The sequence below is a fragment of the Myotis myotis genome, unplaced genomic scaffold (assembly GCF_014108235.1).
Source record: "Myotis myotis isolate mMyoMyo1 unplaced genomic scaffold, mMyoMyo1.p scaffold_m19_p_16, whole genome shotgun sequence".
NCBI classification, from domain to species: domain Eukaryota; kingdom Metazoa; phylum Chordata; class Mammalia; order Chiroptera; family Vespertilionidae; genus Myotis; species Myotis myotis.
The window spans coordinates 31,263,142-31,284,719 of NW_023416320.1; the positions used below are offsets into that span (position 1 = coordinate 31,263,142).

General features: G+C 46.1%; 1 protein-coding gene and 1 pseudogene across 1 annotated transcript in view; both read left to right on the plus strand.

Annotated features, from left to right (window-relative positions):
• Window positions 1-441: 441 nt before the first annotated feature.
• LOC118670807 overlaps window positions 442-21,578 on the plus strand; it is a 31,764-nt gene continuing 10,627 nt past the window's right edge. Inside the window, exon 1 of the mRNA XM_036338193.1 lies at window positions 442-637. The gene's annotated coding sequence lies outside the window, so the exon portion shown is untranslated. The remainder of the gene's footprint in view (window positions 638-21,578) is intronic.
• LOC118670876 lies at window positions 629-2,282 on the plus strand (annotated as a pseudogene).

The following is a 21,578-nucleotide window of genomic DNA, read 5'->3' on the forward strand; positions in this document are numbered from 1 at the left end:
GATTGGCAAAAATATCAACAGAGAGATATAAATTGAATAAAGGAACCAAAGAGAAATTCTGGAGGTGAAAAGTACATTAACTGAAATTAAAAACGCTCTAGAGGCTTAACCAGCAGATTTGAGCAGGCAAAAGAAAGCATCAATAAACTTGAAGATAAGACAAATGAAATTATTCAACTGAGGAGCAGAAAAAATAAGAATGAAGGAAAATGAACATAGCATGAAAGATGTGTGAGATATCATTAAATATACAAATGTACACAATATAGGTATCCTAGCAGAAAATAGAAAGGGGAAGAAAAACACTAAATAAACAATGACTCACATCTCCCCAGATCTGAAGAACTACATGAATATACATGTCCAAGAAGCCCAATGAATAATAAACAATAAACCCAAAGAAATCTACACCAAGAGACTTGGTAGTCAGATTGTTGAAACCCGAAGACAAACAGAGAATTTTGAAAGCAGCCAATGAGATGTGGCTTGTTATGTTCAAGGGATCTTCAATAAGATTAACAACCAATTTCTCCTCTAGAAACATGGAGGCCAGAAGGCATTGGGATGACATAACATCCTGAATTAAGAAAACCAACTATCAATCAAGAATTTTATATCCCTTCCTTGCCCTGGTGAGGTATGGTAATTGGGAGGGGTGGATCCCATAGCTCTACCTTTGGCGTGTCTAATGATGGGAAGGCAGGGGTAGTAGCTTGCAGATGGACCTGGTAGTCCGCCAGCAAGCAGCCCTGAAGGTGCCCTGGGGGATCATCAACATGAAGATGGGCTGGTACATCTCTTCCCAGCAGCCTGAGGAAGTGGAGGTGGAAGAGTTGAGCCTGTTGCTAAGCAACACACTCCACAGACAGAGATCCCCAGGTGTTTCATTTGGTTTCTCAGTGTTTAATTTGGTAAATGCCATCATGGGAGTGGCATCCTTGGCTTAGCTTATGTATGGCTCATACCGATATCTTTGGATTTAGATTCTTGTTGCTGGTAATTGCTCACCTGGCTTCATTCTTAGTTTATCTCCTGCTTAGTATGTGTACTCAGACAACTGTGACATCTTATGAAGATCTTGGACTCTTTGCATTTGGATCAGGTGGTGGTGGCAGGCACCATAATAATTCAGAATATTAGAGCTATGTCACTTTATCTTTTAATTATTAAAACAGAGCTTCCTACTGCTATTTCAGAATTTTTGTCTGAAGACTATAGTGGGTCTTGGTATCTTGATGGATAAGCCCAACTAATAATCATTTGTGTTTTCATTGTGTTCCTTCTTGCACTTCTTCCTAACATAGCCTTTCTTGGGTGCACAAGTAGTTTATCATTTTTCCTTATGGTGTTCTTTTCTCTTGTGATAATAATTTTAAAAATGGTCCATCCCTTATCCTCTGACATTAAATTGTATAGAGCAATACATCCAGATTTCAAATGCTGCAGAAGTAAAGCAAAGCTCTCTCATTTCTCCAAAGAGAGTGCTTATGCCATACCAATCATGGCCTTTTCATTTCTCTGCCATACTTCAAGATTGCCCATATACTGTGGACTTCAAAGCCCTTCAAAGAAAAGAATGTAGAATGTAACCAATATAGCAAAATTGCTTTGCTTTTTCTCATGTATTTTATATCTACACTCTTTGGGTACATTATTTTTTATTACAAAGTGGCATCTGATATACTATAAGATTATAATAAATACTTGCCACATGATGTTGTCATGATTTGAAGTTATGCATACTGTTTGCTGTACTTTTGACAGTCCCTTTAATCCAATTCCCCTCAAGAAAAGCTTTAATGATGATGTTTTTCTCCAGTTTTCCACTCTCATGAATTCACCTTTTTTTTTTTTTTTTTTTTTTTTATTACTCTAGCACTCAATACTATCATTGTTTTACTTGCAATATTTGTTCCTGACATTAGGAATGTGTTTGTTGTAGTTGGTTCCAGTACATCAACATGTTTGATTTTTTTTTATATATTCTAAGGACTAATTTACCTTAAAATTAGCAGAGAGAATTTTCTCTAATGGAAAAAGCTTGGGGCTTCTGTTTTGCTCATCTTTGGAATTTGGTTGGGAATTTTAGTTTAGCACTTTTCACTTTTAATTGGATTAACAAACAAGAGATATATTTTCCCATTTATTAAGAAGAATAATCTCCATATGCAAAAAGGAATAGTTATGGAAAGCACCTTGGAGGAATCCTCTTTATATGGGTTAACATTTTTGTAAACATTATTAACAGAAAAGTGGAACAAAACCAGAGTACGTAGGGGAAAGTGGGCTCTTAGTAGTTTTAAGAAACAAACTCAAATTTTTATTTATTTATTTTTTATTGCTTAAAGTATTACAAAGGGTATTACATATGTGTCCTTTTTTTAACAACAACAAAAAAAGAGTTTTGGTAAAATAATCTTTCCATAATGGAGGAGAAATTAAGACATTTCCAGACAAACGGTAGCTTAGGGAGTTCATGACTAGAATAAATGGACTCCCTGCTCTAGAATAAATGTTAAAGGGAGTCTTTCAGGCTTAAATGAAATGACAGTAGACTATAGATTAGTTGGACAGTAGACCATAGATTGAAGCCATAAGAAAAAATAAAGAACACTGGTAAAGGTAACTAAACAGGTAAATGTAAAATCCAGTATTATTTCACTTTTTTATGGCTTGTAATTTATCTTTTTCCTACATGATTTAATAGGCAAATTCATAAAACAATGATTGTAAGTCTACATTAATGGACATACAACATATAAGGATGTGATCTGGAACCATAACAATACAGGATGGGACAAAAGTAGGGTTACACTCGTTCGTATGGAAAAATAATACAACAATCCTATATAATAAAAGTGTAATAGGCAAATTGACTGAATGATGAAACAACCAGTCAGCGGGGGGGTTGAGGGGGGGCGGTGAGGCTGGTGTGCCAAGGCGCATGCCATCGGGCAGAGGAAGGGGACAGTGATGGGGGTGGGGCGGTGGTGACCAGAGGTGGTGGAGGGGTGATGGGGGGGGGGGCAGAGAGGCTGGCCGCTCACTGGCCTGCACTGTCCCCTGATCAGCCTGCCCGGTCGCCTCCCTCAGAGGGAGGTCAGACTGCGGCTTAAGTCATCAGTAGGAAATCCCCTGAGGGCTCCCGGAGTGTGAGAGGGCACAGGCCCAGCTGAGGTACAACCCCCCCCCCCCCCCCCAGTGCACAAATTTTTGTGCACTGGGCCTCTAGTTAATAAATAATAATACAAAAATAAACTCTGTGTTTTGCGTACTCACAACTGTAAACCTACTTTTGCCAAACCCTGTATAAAGAGGGAGAGAGAGTGTTTGCATACTATTGAAACGATGTTGGTATTTTTCAAACTAGGTTGTTATAAGTTTAATAGTTTAGTTGTAATCCCCAAGGGACCACTAAGACGATAACTAAAAAAAAATAATAGGAAAGGCAAGAAGAGGGAATCAAAATGCTACACTACAAAAATCAGTCAGTACCAAAACACTCTACAGTTTTTCAGAGTACCCATAATGGTTTTTACTTGTGGGTTCTCACACCCTGTCTGTGTGAGAAGAGTCAGTAACATACTGTACCCTTTGACAGCTTGGGACACTTAGCTGTGAGGTGATGGTTTGAGCCAAGTTTCAAGAAGCCAAGTGAAAGCATTGGGTTAAAGACAGAGCATGAAAGAAATGAAGAAAGCACGGGACTAGAAGACAGTCGAAGTGAGTTCTAGCTGCCTGGGTTCTTTCCTGCTAACCAGCTATGTGACCTTGGACAGATCTGTTTTCTTCTCTGTAAAGGGAGGATGTGGAACTAGATCATCTCAAAGGTCTTTCCAGCCTGATGATGAGCACCAAGGTTTGCTCACTGTCCTGCTGGATGGGGCCCGCCCTCTGCACTGAGGAGCATGAGGGCTGGAGACTTCTTTCCAGTAATTTCCAGTGCAGATGTGCACTCTCTGAGGCTAATTTTAAAAGGAATGAAAGTATCATAGGGCTGGAAGGGACTTTGCAAAGTGACTTACGCAAGGTCAAGGACATCTGTGGCAATACTGACTTACTGTCTGGGTAGAGTTGCAGAGTTATCTTCAGAGGCAGCATGCCCAGTATCGATTTGAGACTGTGAGTCAGTTTAGGCCGGCATTCAGTTCAAGTAAATGAGTGTGAATATGAGGGTCTTCGTGTGCTGGCCCCAAAGCTTCACACAGGAAAGTCAGAGCAAGTCCTGCCCTTGAGGAGCCCACACAGTCCACCTGCCCCAGGGAGGAAACTGGCAGGTGGAGAGGTCGGGTTTGTGGATGAAATCACACAAGGTGTGGCAGAACTGGGGCAGGAGCCAGGTCTGATTTCTAAACTAGAAGACGGCATCAGGATGGATCAGCCCAGGCACCGTCCTCCTGGTCCCCCGAAGAGGTGGCTATAAAACTCCTTTTGGAAATAGCTCTGGTCTGGTGCACTTGACTATAGATATTTTGTTCTAAACAGTAGCCAGAACATCCCAAGTTGAACTCAACACTCACTTCCTGTTGTTCTATTTAATTGAAAAACACACAGTCCTGCCCTTTTTCACTTCTGGTCAGTGGCATAAGTTCCTCATTCACCACATTGCAGAACACTTGCCTTCAGCGCCCTGGGGGCAGGATGAGAGGCGGAGGAGGCAGGAGCAGAGGCTGAGACCTGAGCCCCGTGAGTTCTTCAGGCCCAAGAGCTGCACATGTCAGAGCGGCAAGGTTTGCAAAGCTTCTCCTTTCTTCATCTGGAGGTGAAGAAACAGGCCTGCTTCCTCTCCAGGCCCTTGGTGAAAACACAATTGTTAAAAGGACTTGCTTTCTCTTTAACCATCACATTAACTCTTTACTAATTGTCCTGGGCTTTGGCAGGGACATCTATCATAATTTAGTACAGCTTTATATGTGTTTGAAATCACCTTATGACCCTGATGTCATCAGACTCAGGCTGGAATTGTATGGTCCGTAAAGAATTAAGCATAGGCACTGTAGGTGGCTGAATGGTGGCGGCCAGGACATCAGATCCTAATCCTTGGAAACCTGTAAATTTTACCTTAATTAGAAAAGAATCTTTGAAGATGTGACTCAGTTAAGGATTATGAAATGGGGGAGATTAGCCTGGGTTATCCAGTTGTGCTCCCAATGCCACCAGAAGTGTCCAGATAAGGGAGAGGCAGAGGGAGATGACACGCACAGAAGCGGAGAGACCCTGTGAAGACAGAGGCGGAGACTGGAGTGATGTGGCCACCATCAGAACAATGCCAGCAGCCACCAGGAGCTGGGAGAGGCAAAGAGAATTCACCTCTCGGGCCTCTGGTGGGAGGACAGTTCGGCAAACACCGTAATTTCCACCCAGTGAGGCTGATGTTGAACTTCTGGTCCCCAGAATCCTGAGAGAAGAAATTTCTATAGTTGGAAGCCACCAAGGGTGTGGCATTTTGTTACAGCAGCCACAGGAAACTAATACGGGGGAAAAAAAAAATAGCTTAGGCCTCCACTGTTAGAGCAGTCTGGCAAAGTCTATGGATCTCTTCTCAGAAAAACGGTTTTCAGTCTTACAATAAAATACAAAAAGGATCATGCAGGAGGACAAATGCACTGAAATACAGGTGGTAGAAGGTAAGACCACAACTGTGTACAGCTCGAGCGCATTCATAAAGACGACACATTCCAACCCGAGGCAAGCTGGAGCAGAGTTTGTTTTCAAGGAGACACCAGCTCGAAGGCTGCTATTGCTCAGCCTGAGTCACACTGTATCATGGGGTGGCCTGCGGTTAAAAAGATTGAGAGCATGGGTGGTCTAGTGGGGTGTCGAATACCCATTCTGTTTGTTTGTTTGTTTGTGAAATCTATTTTTATTGATTTCAAAGAGTAAGGGAGAGGGAGAGAGAGAAACATCAACGAAGAGAGAGAATCAACGATCAGCTGCCTCCTGCACGCTCCTACTGGGGATCGAGCCCACAACCCGGGCATGTGCCCTGACTGGGGATCGAACCAGGGACCCCGTGATTCATAGGTTGATGCTCAACCTCTGAGCCACGCTGGCTGGTCCCCACTTTGGTTTTGAAGAAGTGATGAAAGTAGAGTGTTCCAGGGTATATACAGTAGCTATCACGTGATCATGGAAATACATAGTGTTCTTCGTTGACCAAGTCCCAGGGATGGCCAATGCTCTGAGGTTTGCTGCTTTACTTGCCATCAAAGGAAATGCTGGATTGTAGTTTGTGAACCTCAGGGGCAGGATCCCTGGCTCAGAGGGAGCAGGAGCAGGTGCGCCAGTGCGTAGGGGCTGCAGGGCGGGGCAGGCTCTGTAGGGCGGCAGCCTGGGTAGGAGCTGGAGCCCTGACTCAGGCACTCTGAGAGGCAGCAGCTCCCAGGAGCTGCCCGGTGATCAAGCAGGCAGAGTCAATTGGACAGGGTGTCAGGTTGACTATGAAATATGACGGATTAACAGCCAAGGCTGCTGCTGTGACCTGCTTTCAGACACTTCATTTAGAAGTGATCATATTGCTGGAAGCTTCCTATAATTTGTGATGATGCTGATTGTGATAAATCGTGAGTTTCTGGCAAGTCCCCCCCCCCCCCCCCAGCCCTCTCCAATGGCTGAACAGAGCAAATGTGTAATTCTGTGGGAACGTTCACACCACGACTGAGAGCGAGGATCTGGCTGGAACAACAGAATGTTCAGTCAGTGAACAAAGTAATTAAATCAAGCTAATTAAATCACAATAAAAATAATTTTAATTTAATTAATTTCTCTGCGCTGATTGAACATTATGTTGCAACCATGAGGCTTTCTGAACACTAATAGAATTTAGGGGCTGGGGCATCGAAGTTGTGGTCACTGGTGTGGTACGGGGGTTATTGTTGAGGGAATGAAATTAAATACTTGTAACGAGATGCCGAAATGTTGACTGAGCCACAAACAGAAAATGGTTTTGGAATTAAGATAATTGGGTCTTTTCCATTTCCCAGTTAGGCTCCTGTACTAACCAGGGTAATAAATGTCAAATTTGGTAATAATTTGGAAGGTCTAGATAAAGTAGATAGCGTACGATTGCTTGGCTGTGTTGGAGTTGATGGCAAACCTTAGGTAGGATCTCAGCAGTGAGCTGGGTACTAGGGACATTTATCCATTATAAATTGGGGGGGGGGCATTTACCCCCAGCTCTTGGGGGTAAATAAAGGCTCTAGAAGCATTAGAATCAGAGTCTGGTGAGCTCCCCAAGTGGCAATGGGCTTTTTATAGCAGCATGAAAGATTTAGGTGAGGCATACAGAAGGACTCTCCATCTGGAACAGATATTAACCAATAACCAGTTACTCCTTTTTTTCTTAATATGTTTTTTAATTGATTTTTAAGAGAGAAAGGAAAGAAACATCTATGAGAGAGAACCATTGATCTGCCACCTGCACACACCCTGCTGGGGATGGAGCCCGCAACTCTGGCATGTGTCCTGACTGGGAATGGAACCAGTGACCTCTCGGTGCATGGGATGACACTCAACTAACTGAGCCACACTGACCAGGGCAATAACCAGTTGCTGCTTGAAAACACGGATCATGGTTCACCTCCCACCACCACCCTTGACCCTAGTGCTAAGCAGAGAGCCTTACATGTCTGGTACTGAAATATTTATTATTAAATTGAATTATTTAGGCTCTTGGGAATTTCTTAGCGCTTGAAAGTTAGGACGAATAATCTCCTTTCTGGGTTGTCCAGACGTCATTCAGTTTATAAACAGGAGGATGCTCACAGCAAAAGACCTCTCAAGGTCACCTTGCCAGACTAATTCTGTCATGTAAGCAGCACTGGAATTCTGAGTGTGTGCTAGCAGGCGGCCACATAATTACCAACTGCGATTTTAGAGGAGGCCTGTGCTTTGGATCCCAATATTATTTATCATGCACGCTATTTTAATTAATATTTTGTATGTGTGCCAACATTTGAACCAGACCTCATTATGGCTGGCCCGCGCACCGCGTTGTTTGTTGCATGGAATTGTTTTCCCAGGAGGCAGCTGGTTTCCCTCCGGGGAGGGCAGGGACCAAGGGCCAGCATTTGCAAAAGCCTCTGCTGCCACGAACGTTTGCAGGTGGTTCTCGGTCCTGGAAGGCTCCTCAGCAGGGGCCTGCTTCTCCATCCTCAGGAGGGTGCGTGGGGAGGCCCCGAGGGAGGACTCTGGGTGCTGAGTGAGGTTCCCCAGGGAGAAGAAAGTGGGGGATCAGTGTTTGTGATGTCTGAATGCTGCAGGATTGGGAGTGTTCATGTGCCTTTGAAGAGGGAGTTGGCACCTTTTCTGTTGTCTGTTGTTATGCAATTGGGCAAACAGTGAAATCCCAGATAGCAGGTTACCCACAGCTCCAGCTGGCCTGTAGGCTCAGTCTGCACAACACTGAGGACCCCAGCTGCCCCTAACACTCTGCCTGGCCCAGCTGCCCCTGAGGTGAGAACAGGACCTTTTCCAGGAGGAGACTTCTGTCATTCAGGAAAGGAGACCCCTCAGCTGAACTGGAAGTTCAGCCAGTGGTTCCCTCCTGCATTCCGACCCCGCCCCTGGCACTGGCTGGGTGCCTCCCTCTGTCCCTCAGAGGTGCACGCCCATCCTCACCCCATTTCTCTAGAACCTGATTTTAGAAATATGTTATCCGCAACCATGAACTTCTCAGGGTTTGCTGACGAGGATTGCAACCCTAAAATTACAACCCTTTTCCTCACTCTCATAGGCCCACCAGGTCTAGTTCTATTCATAGCATCTTTATTATACTTCAAACAATACTACCTAACCTTCACGTGAGGTCACATAGGTGCCCAGCAGAGTGCTATGTGCTGGACCTGCAGTGTGGCAATTGTTCTCACAGAAACTCGTGTTGACCTGCAGGAATTTGGTAACTTACTCCAGGTCACAGCTAGGAAGTTGCGAAGCTGCTACTGGCATCTAGGCCCTTCTATTTCTCAAACTCCTCCTCTTCACCACCCAGGCCCAACAGGAACCTACGATTGAGGTAGTCTGTGTGTGTCTGCTCCTCCCCTTCCCAACACAGACCTGCCCGGAACACACAGGTCGTGCCCAAGCGTCAGACTCCTCCCCAAAACCTTTCTCACCCTGGAAAGCTATTTTTTATTTATTTATTTTTCAAATATATTTTATTGATTTCAGAGAGGAAGGGAGAGGGGGAGAGAGATAGAAACACCAACGATGAAAGAGAATCCTTGATCGGCCGGCCTCCTGCATGCTCCACACTGGGGATCAAGCCCGCAATCCAGGCATGTGCCCCGACCGGGAATCGAACTGTGACCTCCTGGTTCATAGGTTGACACTCAGCCACTCAGCCACACTGGCCGAGCCTGGAAAGCTATTTTACAGAAGGGAGATTTTAGACTCAGTGAGAATGTGAGGACAATTTTTCCTCTCTTACAAAGTAAATTAACTACACACTGTGCGTCTGACTTGGTCCAAGGATTCTGTCACAGGAGGAAATCCCTTTGAAGGGTTTGACTCAGAAACCCGAGGACATCTGGAACACCGGCCTTTAAAGCAGCGTGAGGCCAGGTACCACGCATGCCCGGCGTCCTCCGTGCTCAGCCTGGCTGGACGGTGCATCTGAGATAAGAGATAGGGAACCTGTGCCAGCCCCAGGCATTGACAGCGCACACTCTCCCCCACACTCCTCCCCGCCAGCTCCTCCTCATCGACACTGCTCTCCTCTTTTTGATCTCTTTTTCTGTCTCCCTCTGCTCATTTTCTCCTCTTTATTCTCTCCCAATCAACATTGTCCCCATCCTTCTACCAGCCCCTCACTTACCTGTCATCCTGACTGGGCTCCATGCTCCAGGGTCAGGTGGCCGTCTGAATACTCAGAATGACAGCCAACCCAAGAAGAGAAGCTATTTACTGGCTCCGAAATGGCTTGCATTAATGAAATAATGTTTGGGGGCATTTAGATTGAATGGGTGTAATTGTAGGTGGCAACGTATAATAGTAGCTCGTGCAGGGATATCATTTTGTGCTATTTTACCTTCAGGTTTTTGTTAATCCAGTGGGTTTGGTGGAATTAGAGGGCTGCTGTGAAGAGGGGGGGAAAAAAAAGGCTCGAGCAACCTGCTGGCCAGAGAACGGCCTTGTGGAACTAGCAGATATCGGCACGGTTAGCCTGTATGTAGCAGACAATGAGGGCAATCACCAGGGCCTGTCGAAAGAGTATTGAAGCGTCGACACAGGACATTTTTGTTGAAAGCAGTCCTTTGATTTCCTCTTCCCAGCCTAATGTATAAAAACAGACATCATGGAACACATTCATCTCCCTTTGATAGGGATGATCATGAATCCCCGGCCACGTGTGCAGTCTCAGAGGTGATCCACCTGCCGGTAGTGACTGGGATCCAAAGGTTGTGAGCACCTCACCCCCATGCTGAGCGGACCGCTGTCCCGAGAGCAGAATAGGGTGAACGCTGCCGCTTCTGCTGGGAGAATATTTAACTTCTCCAATGTTGTGCGTTTCAGCCACGGGTCCATTTTCACTAATTAGCAAAACCTTGAGGGGTTATCTCAAAGCAAGAAGAAAGGAAAACAAAAGTAGAAGAATCATGAACTTCGTTTTGCTGGGGGGATGGCTGTTTCTATGGGAACAGAAAGGGAGGCAGGAGCCCACTAGAGTCAGAGGCCTGGTTCCTGTCAGTTTCTCCTACTTCCCACATTCGCCAAGTCCGCACTCTGGCTCTGGGAGTTTATGACCTTAATGGGGACCCAGTGCAAAGAAAAGAGCTTCACATAGCTGGAGAATTTAGGAGTTTTCCACCAAACAAGAAGCTCACAGAACTCAGGCCGACTCTGACATTTGGGAGAATTCAAAGGTACTAAACCTAATTTCTTAGCTTGAAACATTCCCAGTCCGCTGTCACGTGGTGAACATGACTCCCAGTGTTTATTTGTGAGGTTGCTAGGGTGCTGTTTTCCACGGACTTGCTAACGTGCCCTGAAAGGAACGGCTTCTTCTCCGTCGAGTCTACTCTGCCAGAAGTTTACAGGTAACATGTTGCCGGGTGTTAGACTGAGAACAGGTGTGTAACTGCAGATTGTTGAAAACAGTGTATACATATAATTCCTCAGTCTGAACGAAAGCATGACCTGACATTTCTTTGCGATTCAAAAGGCTTAGGTCTCATTGTTCTAATAATTACTGTCGGATTCACTGTATCTATTCATTCAGCAAACTGCCATTGATCGCCGTGGTGTGCCAGGATTCAGGCCCTGGATCCTAGGAGTTACCTCAAAAAAGGCACAGTCTCTGCCCTCAGGCAAGTTATAGTCCAGACGTGTTTCTAAGACAAGGCAGATGGTTACACTATGGCATGATGAGCACTGTGATCGGAAGATGCCCAGGAGGGGAGTTGCTGATCCAGCACATGTGCCTACACACGTGTGGACACATGTGTGCTCCTGGTGTTTGCAAGTATATAGTTTTGAAGTAGATTTTTCCGGTGAAGATGTCTAAAACAGATCTTGAAGGAGAAATGGAAGTTAGACACTGGTAGGAAAGGGGTTCCATTCTAGCTAAGAGGAGATGGTATTTTAAGAGCTATGTAAGTGACTTCGTTAATGAGAGCTACTGTTACCTAGAGTGTAGTGATGGATGAATCTGGAGAAACTGGCAATGCTCTTGTGTTTCATGCCAAGGGGTTTATCTGAGGAAAGGAAGAAAGGAAAGGAGGAAGGAAGGATAATAGGTAGTATTGAAGAAAAGGAAAGAATCTAAGATTTATTCTCTGCTTGTGCCTGGTACTATAAAGCACTGATGATTTTCATGAGTCCATTATGTCTTTTAATGTTTAACCTCTGAACTCAGTTTCTTCATTTATGAAAAAGTGGTACCCTTCCAACATAGGGAAGTTGTGATGGTCAAAGAGATACTGACACAAGGTGCTCAGCACAGTCCGTGGCACATTCTCAGTGCACAGTAAATAGTAGTCATTGTTACTGCAATGAGGGTGGAGGTTGGATTGCAAGAGGAGAGACCTGCAGCAGGAGAGAGGCTGTAATGAAGTGAGAGCCAATGGTGCCTGAACTGGAGTGGAGAGATGGCAACTGATGTGAGAGATACTTGGGGAAGCAGAATCAGCAGGGCTGGCGACTGAGGATGTGCAGGGGTGAAGGAGCGGAGAGTCAAAATGCCTTTCTGGTTTCTGGCTGGGTGCATGGGGGTCCCTCCATTGCAATGACACAGAGGGGGGCCACGGACAGTGTCCACAAAGTGCAAGACCATGCAACATCCAAACCCAAGCCAGTCCTTGAGTTATGAGAAAGAGTTATGAATCTTGCTTCTTTGTGTTCTAGCCAAAGCAATAAAATACATTCCCAATACCGATACTGCAATTTAAATTTATTATCTTTGTGCTTTACAGTATCCATCACAGTAAAATCTATTCCCAAGAGTATCATTACAATTTCCAAGTACTTAAGGAATTCTTTTTGTTTATGTTTTAAAGCCATAGCAATAAAATTTAACACCAACAATACTGCTACAGCTTCGTATGCTCTTAAAACTTGCCATAAATGATAATTGTGAGGAGAATGTCAGTAAACGTGCAAATGTTTTTCCAGAAGAGAGCAGCCTTTTTTTTTTGTTTGTCTCATGCTAAGGCCCAGTTCTTAACAGGGTATTGAGAACACATACACCGTTCCAGTTAGTCAACAAGTCTTATTGAGCCTGTCTCCTAAGTATTCCTCAAATTTGACCATTTCTCTCTGTCCACACAGTCCGCAAAGCTGTGTGCCATGCTGTAATCCCGGGAGCTATTGTCCCCTGCCTGGGAAACGAACACAGCGTCTCGTCCACGCTCCCACCCTTCAATCAGTTCTCCACATAGCAGCTTAAGTGAAGTTTTCACAACACACATTTTGCAGTCTCCAGGACAAGATGGGGGATAGAAAACAAGTAATATGATACTGCAAAGAAGCAGTCATCCAAATGCAGAATGTGGGACACGGAGCAGGATGAATGGCCTGGTGTCTCCCACCAACCATTGGCATCAGAGAGAGGGGAAGACAGGAGGAGACTGTGATGGGACGGAAGAGTGTAAGAACCATCAACTGGAGACCAAGTATGATCGGTGGGCTTTGTGTGGCTCCCGATTCCAACAAGCAACGGTACGCAGACATTTCCCAGAAAATCAGGACAATCCGACGGTGGCGTGGCTACTAGATGATACAACCTGCTGGTAATTTTGTTGGCAGGTGTTTATGTTCTTAAAGCAAAGGCTTCATCGGTTAGAGGTGCATTCTTGGGTATTTACAGAGGAAATGACATGGCTTACATTTGTTTTAAAATACCGCAGCCCTCTACTTCCCCAAAGTGGATGGGTGGTGGGGATAGAAGAGAATCAAAATCGCCACAATGTTGATCATTGTTGAAGCTGGGGGTGGGTCCGTGGGGATTCATTATGTCTTCTACTTTTTTCCTGTCTACTGGAAAACGAGCACAATTCAAAGTAAAAAAAAAAAAAAATCCAGAGAATAGTCCAGGGGAAGTGTTTGTTCTCTTTAATAGTAACGGATTTATTCAACAAACATGCTTTTTCATCATCCACTTTGTTTGAACGTATTTTTGACTGAGCACCTACCTCATGCAAAAATGAGTAAGACACAGCCTCTGACCCCCAGAAGCTTACCACCTGGTAGGGAAGGAGAGACCTGCATTTGTGAAAAGGTCACTAATACTAATACTTAAACTAATTCTAGTACTAACACTAACACTAAGAGCTAAATCGACAATATGCAAAACAGCCAAAAGCTATCACAAAAAAATTCGAGGTAGAGAACCCTCTACTTTGGTACGGTAGCATGGTAGGCTACTTTTGGAATATATTAGTAGAAAAAAATAAAAATCTCTAGTCTGATTTGCTTGTATTAGCCTAAAAAGGTCAAGAAGGATACAGAAGAAACTACAAAGAATTGATACCTATTTAGGAGACAGGCAAACTCTTAGGGGGTCCAGCAAAGACCTTTTGCTGAATATCTTTTCACATTTCTGGTTTCGAAGACAGGTACATGTGTGGCATACCCCAAAGTTTAAAATAAAAGGGAAAACATGCTCTCATCGCCTCCCCATATCAGAGCATGTCCCTCCTCTATTTAAAACCCCTTATCAGGTCCTATTATCCTTGGTATGTAACACACAGTCCTTTGGGTGGCTTTTTAGGATGGCCAGCGTCTGGCTTCTGTGTCCTCTCACCTCGTGCCTGTCACCTGGGGCTCTGCAGCTTCTCAGCTCAGCAAGCTCGCTCCGGTGCGGAAGCCAGCAAGCTCTTCGCGCTGCCTGGCTTGTGCCCCCTCTGCCTGGCCTGACCAACCCCATTCAGCCCCTGGCTTTAAGTCCCTCTGCTGTATGCTCCCAAAGAACCTGTACTCCCCTATTTTAGTAAGGTCACTGTCAAATCTGTAATTGTCTGACTTGATCTTTTTTACTCATCTGTAAACCATGAGAGCACAACCACGTCTCATTTCTCTTCCGTTCCTCACCTACTTCCAAGCCTCACGATTGACGGGAATTTAATATAGACCGTTTAAATGAGGGGGCCAGGGTTCCAGAAAAGAAAGAGATGATCAATTTGCATGTGAACGATGGATAGAATGCAGGAGTCAATAGTTTACAGGAGAAGTGAAGGAAAGCGAAGAGAAATGATCAGGCAGGAAGTGGCATTAGGAACAGGAGTGAACAGGACAGTATGGGAAGCAGAGGCCTTCCTGGGATGGGTGCAAATGGGAGGCAGGCGTATGTCCTGGTGAGAAGACAGTTGTGGGGAAGAAATGGATGAAGAGAAAAGAAAAAGGAGAAGGAAACATCAAGGGCAGGCTTGCTCGCCAGTTGTCTGTCCATGCTTCAGGACGTCTGGGAGTCCCTGGCAACTGCACAAAAACTTCCTTGAAGATCTTCACATGCATATTTTTTCTTTCTGAGTAAACTTCCTAGTTTTTTTGAGGATTCGAAAGTGTGTTGATTTAAGAAGGACTAAAGGTCTTGTCAGCCTTAGACCAGCCACACGAGCCAAGGAGAAGAGAAAGGCCTGGCACCATGTGACACGGGGGAGAAGGAGGTGACGTGAGAAGCTTTTTGTAGAAACAGCAGCAGCGAATGGAGGTGGGTGGGGAGAGGAGTCAGGGAAGGTCACGGAAGGTCACTGAAACCCCATGGAGGAGCCCTGTCACCGCCCGGATTGTGAGCACATCATTTGCTTCCTCGAACCTCATTTTCACTATGAGGGAGAAGGAAGGGTGGGTGAGCATCGCAAAAATACCTTCTCGTCTACCGCACAAGGGTGTCAGGAGGGGATAAGATGGACTGCTAACATCTGGAAAGTTGTGGGTTTTTTTTTTCCCTTTCTTCATGCAATTTCCATTAAATTTCATGTAAAAATAACTATGGTCCCACTGAGTAGGAAGGGGAGGCCCCTACTACCATTTGGGACTTTAGCCCCTCACTGACCTTCCGGAACCAGGAAAAGAGATTTACAGCATCTCCCCAATGACAGAAGCTCTTCCCATGTAGTTGTGTCTTGTCAGTTTGGAGTAGGCTCTGCTTCCCTTCTGTAACGCTCTGAGCATGGGATTCCCCTCCGGTCCTCACTCTCCAGCAGCAGGTTTGTGCGGTGGGCACCCTTGGGCCCTTGGGCCAGCCTGGGCTCTCGCCCTGCTCTGCCGCTTACTGGCTGGGGACCCTGAGCCCATGACTTCACCTCTGGGTCTCGGGCTTCTCAGCTGTACCATGGGGAGAATCCCAGTTGTCCTGAGCTCATGGGATGGTGTAGGATTATCTGGTGTCATATGCGTGAAGCCTCAGAGGAGCACCTGCCAACAAAAACTACTCACTAGTTGGCTGAGCAGAGGGACATTCTGAGCGATGAGAACCACCGGACCACCCCCCCTAAGGAATAGATGACTTCCTCAGAGAGCTTGGAAATCCGAGGGAAGGGGCGCCCCTCCCGCATGACAGGAGATGGGCCAGCCTCATTGGGGCCCCTCATCGACCTCACCCTCAATGACTTCTCTAGAGCTGCCCAGAGGCGGGGAATGGCTGCTCATCTGTGGGGAAGGGACGTTTTGTCCAGTGCTCCTCCTGTCTTCAGGGGCTGGGAAACTGCACTGTCTTTTCAAAGCCCCTGAGTCAGAGCCAGGAGATGGGGTGTCCTTCCCATTCTACTGCCTCATCCTTCTAATTCTGGACAAGTTCCTTTCTACCCCTGTGCCTTCGGTCTTCGCTTCTAACCTGAATATACAGGCTGTTGGGGAGATGCATTAGCCTCTTAGGGCTGCCATACAAAGTACCATGGGCTGAGGGCTGAAACAACAGAATTTATCTTCTCACAGTTCTGGAGCCTGGATGGCTGACGTCAGGTGTTTGCAGGGGTGGTTTCTCCTGAGGCCTCTCTCCTTGGCGTGTAGACGGCTGCCTTCTCCCTGTGTCTTCACATGGTCTTCTTCCCTCAGTCCGTGTCCTCATTTCCTTTTCTAGAAGGACACCAGTCAGGTGGATATGTGGCTCATGAAGGGGATGGGCCTGCTGCTCTGACTTGGCGGAACTGGCAATTGGGATTTATTTTTTTCTATTTCACAGCACACCTTCCTGATGTTCTATGCCTGTCTACCGCTGGCAAGGGGCAAATAAGTAGAGAGCTAAGAATTTATTTATTTATTTATTTATTTATGTGGGCTATCATGCTATTGAGTGGAAAATAGACTCGGTAAATCTCCCCAGGCCACATATTGTCAGGGGTTCTAGGACATCATCTCTGTTGTATAGGTTTTGCTCTTACTGGTCACATGCCCTGTGTCACTGGAGCACAAGATCACCCTTGTCATCTCAGGAAGAAAGGCACATCTGTCCTGAGCCACTGGGTTGCTTGCACGATCTTACACAATAGCCTTTCAGTATTTCTTCAATTAGACAAAATCAAGCAAAAGCAGCACATCAACAGCCGTAAAAATGAAGAAAGAGGGAGAAAGAGCTACTTGGCTCCAAAGATAAGAAAAGTAAAAAGCTCTCTTGAAAATCCCATGGCCAGGCCCACCCCCGTCTGCTTTCAGAGCTGCACAACTCTGGCTACGGGGCCTTTCCTCTGTCTTCTCTCTGCTGATGTTCAGCCTCCTGCATCCCACAGATGCCATCACCGGTTGTGCATTCCTCTGAGTGGTGCTCTGCTGGCTCCCTGCCACTCAAAATGTCCCCCTGGCCAGGGTTAATGACTGCGAGCAAGGACTTGCTAGTTGGCACCTACCTTTCTTCTGGGGAGAAACAGACAGTGGCTCTCAAGCCCATGTATGGTCACCTGCTACCTTTGACCCTCCAAGGCCTCTACCTCTGACCCCCTCTGCTCTCCTGGTTAATGGCAATTATAAATGTCCAAGAGGCACACCTCTGAGGCACGTGGCCTCAGCTAATTGGGCAAAATGATTAAATTTTTTCTTCATTGTACAGCAATGTATATTCCAAGAGCATAAATAATGAATTTAAGAAAAAAAATTATGAAACTTAATGGAGGTTCAAAAGAAAACATTTAATTCTAGATTTTGGGGGAAAAATTCTGGTTGCAATTTTGGATATTTTTTTAAAAATATATTTTATTGAGTTTTTACAGAGAGGAAAGGAGAGAGATAGAGAGTTAGAAACATCGATGAGAGAGAAACATCAACCAGCCACCTCCTGCACACTTCCCACTGGAGATATGCCCGCAACCAAGGTACATGCCCTTGACTGGAATCGAACCTGGGACCGTTCAGTCCGCAGGCCGACGCTCTATCCACTGAGCCAAACCGGTTTCGGCAATTTTGGATATTTTTGATGAATGGATTTGTTTCAGGTGAGGGATGGTGAAGACTCAGGTGTGGGGCGGGTGAGGGCCAACTACAGCTGCAGTGCAGAGAGGCCAGATGGCCTACAAGGACGGAGCGAAAGTTCAGGAAATTCTAGTCACAAGAAACCCCCAAAGAGCTTTCAGAGAGGGGGCAGACATGCTGGGAATCCTGGGAGTCGTGGCACTTACTAGTAACATCTAGAAATGATTGTGGGACATCCTTGCCTACAATACAGGTCTACAGGGCAATGTAGTCTCAGTGTCTGGGACAAGCAAACAAAAATATATAAACTATGCAGATGTCTACAAATTTTACACATTTATATCTATGGTTTATATATATTACACATTTGTTAAATCCATGCTGATTAGAATAAAATCAAATGGGGAGAAGGGTGTCCCACCACCAGTTTTCCCAGTCTCCATCCATGGTCAACTTTCCATGTTGCTATGGGAACAACTCCCTGGCAGCCCATCTGGGAAGGGAAAGGCTTCCTGAAGCGATGGGCAGTGCCCAGCTCAGGCCAAGGCATCCTCTCTACCTCCTGTGGAAGTTGGGCACCAGTGAAAGATGAGGTTGCCCCTTTACTCAAGCTGCAGCCAAGTGTTCTCTCCTGGAGCTGAGAATAACCTATGACTTTCTCTTTTAAACAACACAAGATCACTGTAAATGGCCATGTGGTCATGGTCAAAAGATGTTGGAATATTCATGCAGGCTTCTTGGAAAGGACCTCATAGCACTCTTGCTTACTAGCCTGCAAGGTGCTTCTAGGTGAGTGTGTGTGTGTGTGTGTGTGTAGGAAGGTGGGATGGTGGGAATAGGCTGGAAGGAAGGCATCCTCGTCTTTTTATCTTCTTTTTTTAAAAAAGCGGAGACACTGAGAGTGTGACGTGCCCATCATCTCCCACAGAAAGAATCCATGTAGCAACTCGTGCCTAAGTGCTCTCTGGGGGAGGACATAAGGCATGATGAGAGGGGCTGGTCCTGCTCTCGTGCTGAGCGTGCCGAGGCTGGTAGGCAGGGATTTGAGAGGAGGACAGGCAGAGGGAGAGGTGCTGTCATGCTAGGAGGTCTGGCTCGCTAGCTCTCCCCGACTGCCTACTGGCTTCCTGCCTAACCCGGGGTCGTCCTCAAGCTTGAATCCAGTTCTCCTTATTTGGTGACCTTATCTGACCTTAATTCCATAGCTACATGCAATACCACGATACTTGAAGTTTCATATGAAGACAAAGGAGCTTCCCCGTGGCGGTGGTGGTCCATGGAGTGAGGTCCCAGGAGGGAGGTGTCACCTCCTCCACGGCTCTTTGTGCCTGCCTGGTTTGGCTATTGTCACACAGGAGGTGGATTAGGGGACAAGAAGAATTCCTGCCAGGCATGGGGTACTGAAGGAATTCCATTTACTGTCCCTGCCCCCGACTACTTTGTGTGTTTTAGAGCAATACTGAACTTCCTGCTATTTGGGTCTGTTTCCGGTCTTGAAGAGGAATCAATAAATATGACTCCCAAAGTCTCTGTTAAAAAGAAAACACACCAGGACAAAGCCGTCTATTTTTTATTTGTTGGCAGCGTTTCCTTCCCCTGTAGCACAGGTTTGTTGACTGTCTCACTTGGTGAGTTGAGTTGGCGCAGGTAGTTCCCTGAGCTGCTGGAATCAGCCTGTTGCGTCCCCCTCCCCCCCGCCCCCCCCCCCCCCACGTGTCTCTTTGCTCCCAGGGAGTGCTAGAGAATACACTGAGGATGAGAAAAACCCACAGATGGGCCTCCAATGTGCGGCAGTCCGTGGTGGTTTGGGAACAAGGAGACTGCCTTGCCAGTAAGTGGCGGTGTCCTAGGGTATGGTGGGCGTGTGTGAGACCCACGTGGCAGGGGCAGAGAGGATGAGGACAACCAATGACAGTATTCCAGATCACATGCTCGAAAGAGCTCCTGCAAACCAGGCAATTCGCTCTGCGGTGGCACAGGACCGCCTTGTTCCTCTCAGCTCAGTGTGCAGAGCTGCTGGCTGGCAGGTCCTGTGCACCAGGAGCTCAGGCAGAAGATGAAGAGGAGAGGAAGCAATTCAGGTGAAGCCGAGCCAAGCAGAGGAACGATGAGAGCTATGAGAGGCCAGAAATCAGAAATGAGAATGCAGCATAGCAGTCGATGAGGAAGTGAAACGGTGGGGTAGGGTAGAGAGGTGGGACTTGGAGGCTGAAGATGTGGGTCTCACCCTTGTGAGCTGGGGAGCCTAACAAAAGGGGTTTGTCCTCTTTGGGCCTCCATTTTTATCATATTTTTATTGATTTCAGAGAGGAAGAGAGAGGGAGAGAGGGATAGAAACATCAATGAGATGAGAGAGAACCATTGATCCACTGCCTCCTGTACGCCCCCCACTGGGGATGGAGCCTGCAACCCTGGCGTGTGTCCTTGTGTAGAATTGAACCTGGGACCCTTCAGTCCACAGGCCAACGCTCTATCCACTGAGCCAAACCGGCTAGGGCCATTTTTATCATCTTTAAAGGGAGCCAATGAAGATCTCCACCCTCCCTACATCGTAAGGATATCATAAGGATTAAATGAAAACCCCATCAGCCCAAACTCATGCCAACACATGCCTTGCCCAACAATGATTACCTAACAAATTTGGCTGAAGAAAGAAATAGATAGGTGAGCAGAACACAGAACACACGGAAAAGATGGTTAGCCAGAGTAAGCAAGAGGGAGCTAGGCGGAGAAGCAAGAAAGACCCAAATGGTGATGGTGTTGGCAGAGGCATCTGACTCACTCAGAAATGCAAAAAGAGTGGCAGGGTCCAACGACGAGCAGCAGTGCGCATGCTTGAGATCCCAATGTGCAGCTGCTGCCCTGGTGGGTGGGCAGCAGAGACAGGAGGAGGGTCAGCAGGGAAGAAAGCCCGGGGTGAAGGTGGGGGAGAGGAAGTCCAACACCAGCTTGTTTTAGGGAGAATGAAGGCATAGGTAGGAGGTTGCAGATAGAGGCGTAAGTGTGGATGCGCTAGAGTTGAAAGTGAGGTAGATTACCTTCAAAAGGCCATCTCAGAGAGAGACTTATTTTTTTTCTCTGAACTCAATTATTTGGTTCAAACTAGAAGTTTAATCACATGGAAGGTCGACCAGAGAAAGAGTTCCATCTCTAACTTCAAGAGAAGGCAGGTCAAGCTTCTGTAATTCAGTGTCATGAGAGATAAAGGAAGAGTTTCTGGAAGGAGGTGACAACATTGTTTCGCCTTTCAGGAAAGGTGCCAGTGAAAACGGAATGATTGTAGTTGATTTAAGGGGTAAAAGTTGAGGGGCAAAGGACGACTAAGGTTGAAAGGGCTTCTCTGGGTAGTCCTTTTGTTCATTGGCAAGACGTCGTTGCTGATGGGTTCAAGGCGAGTGGGAGGGATGATGGATTGCTGATGAACCTATGAAGAATGAGGCAAAGCAGCATGGAACCATTTGTTTGGGCTTTATGGATTTTCTAATAAAAACGTCAAGGTTTTCTCACACCATTTCGAAGAAAATGTCATCAAATGCAAAGCAGTTCTTATGCCAGTGACAAAGGCTGCATTTCCAATGGTAAATTCCAGCCCGAGAGGCAATAACAAACTTTGTCAGGTTTTCCTCGAGTTCAAACCAGGGGTCAGGTTTGGTCCAGGATCCTTTAGGGTCCCCTTTGACCCTTCACAGTAGCAGGCCCCTCCCAATAGAACCCAGAACTTTCCTGACTGTGAAGTATTT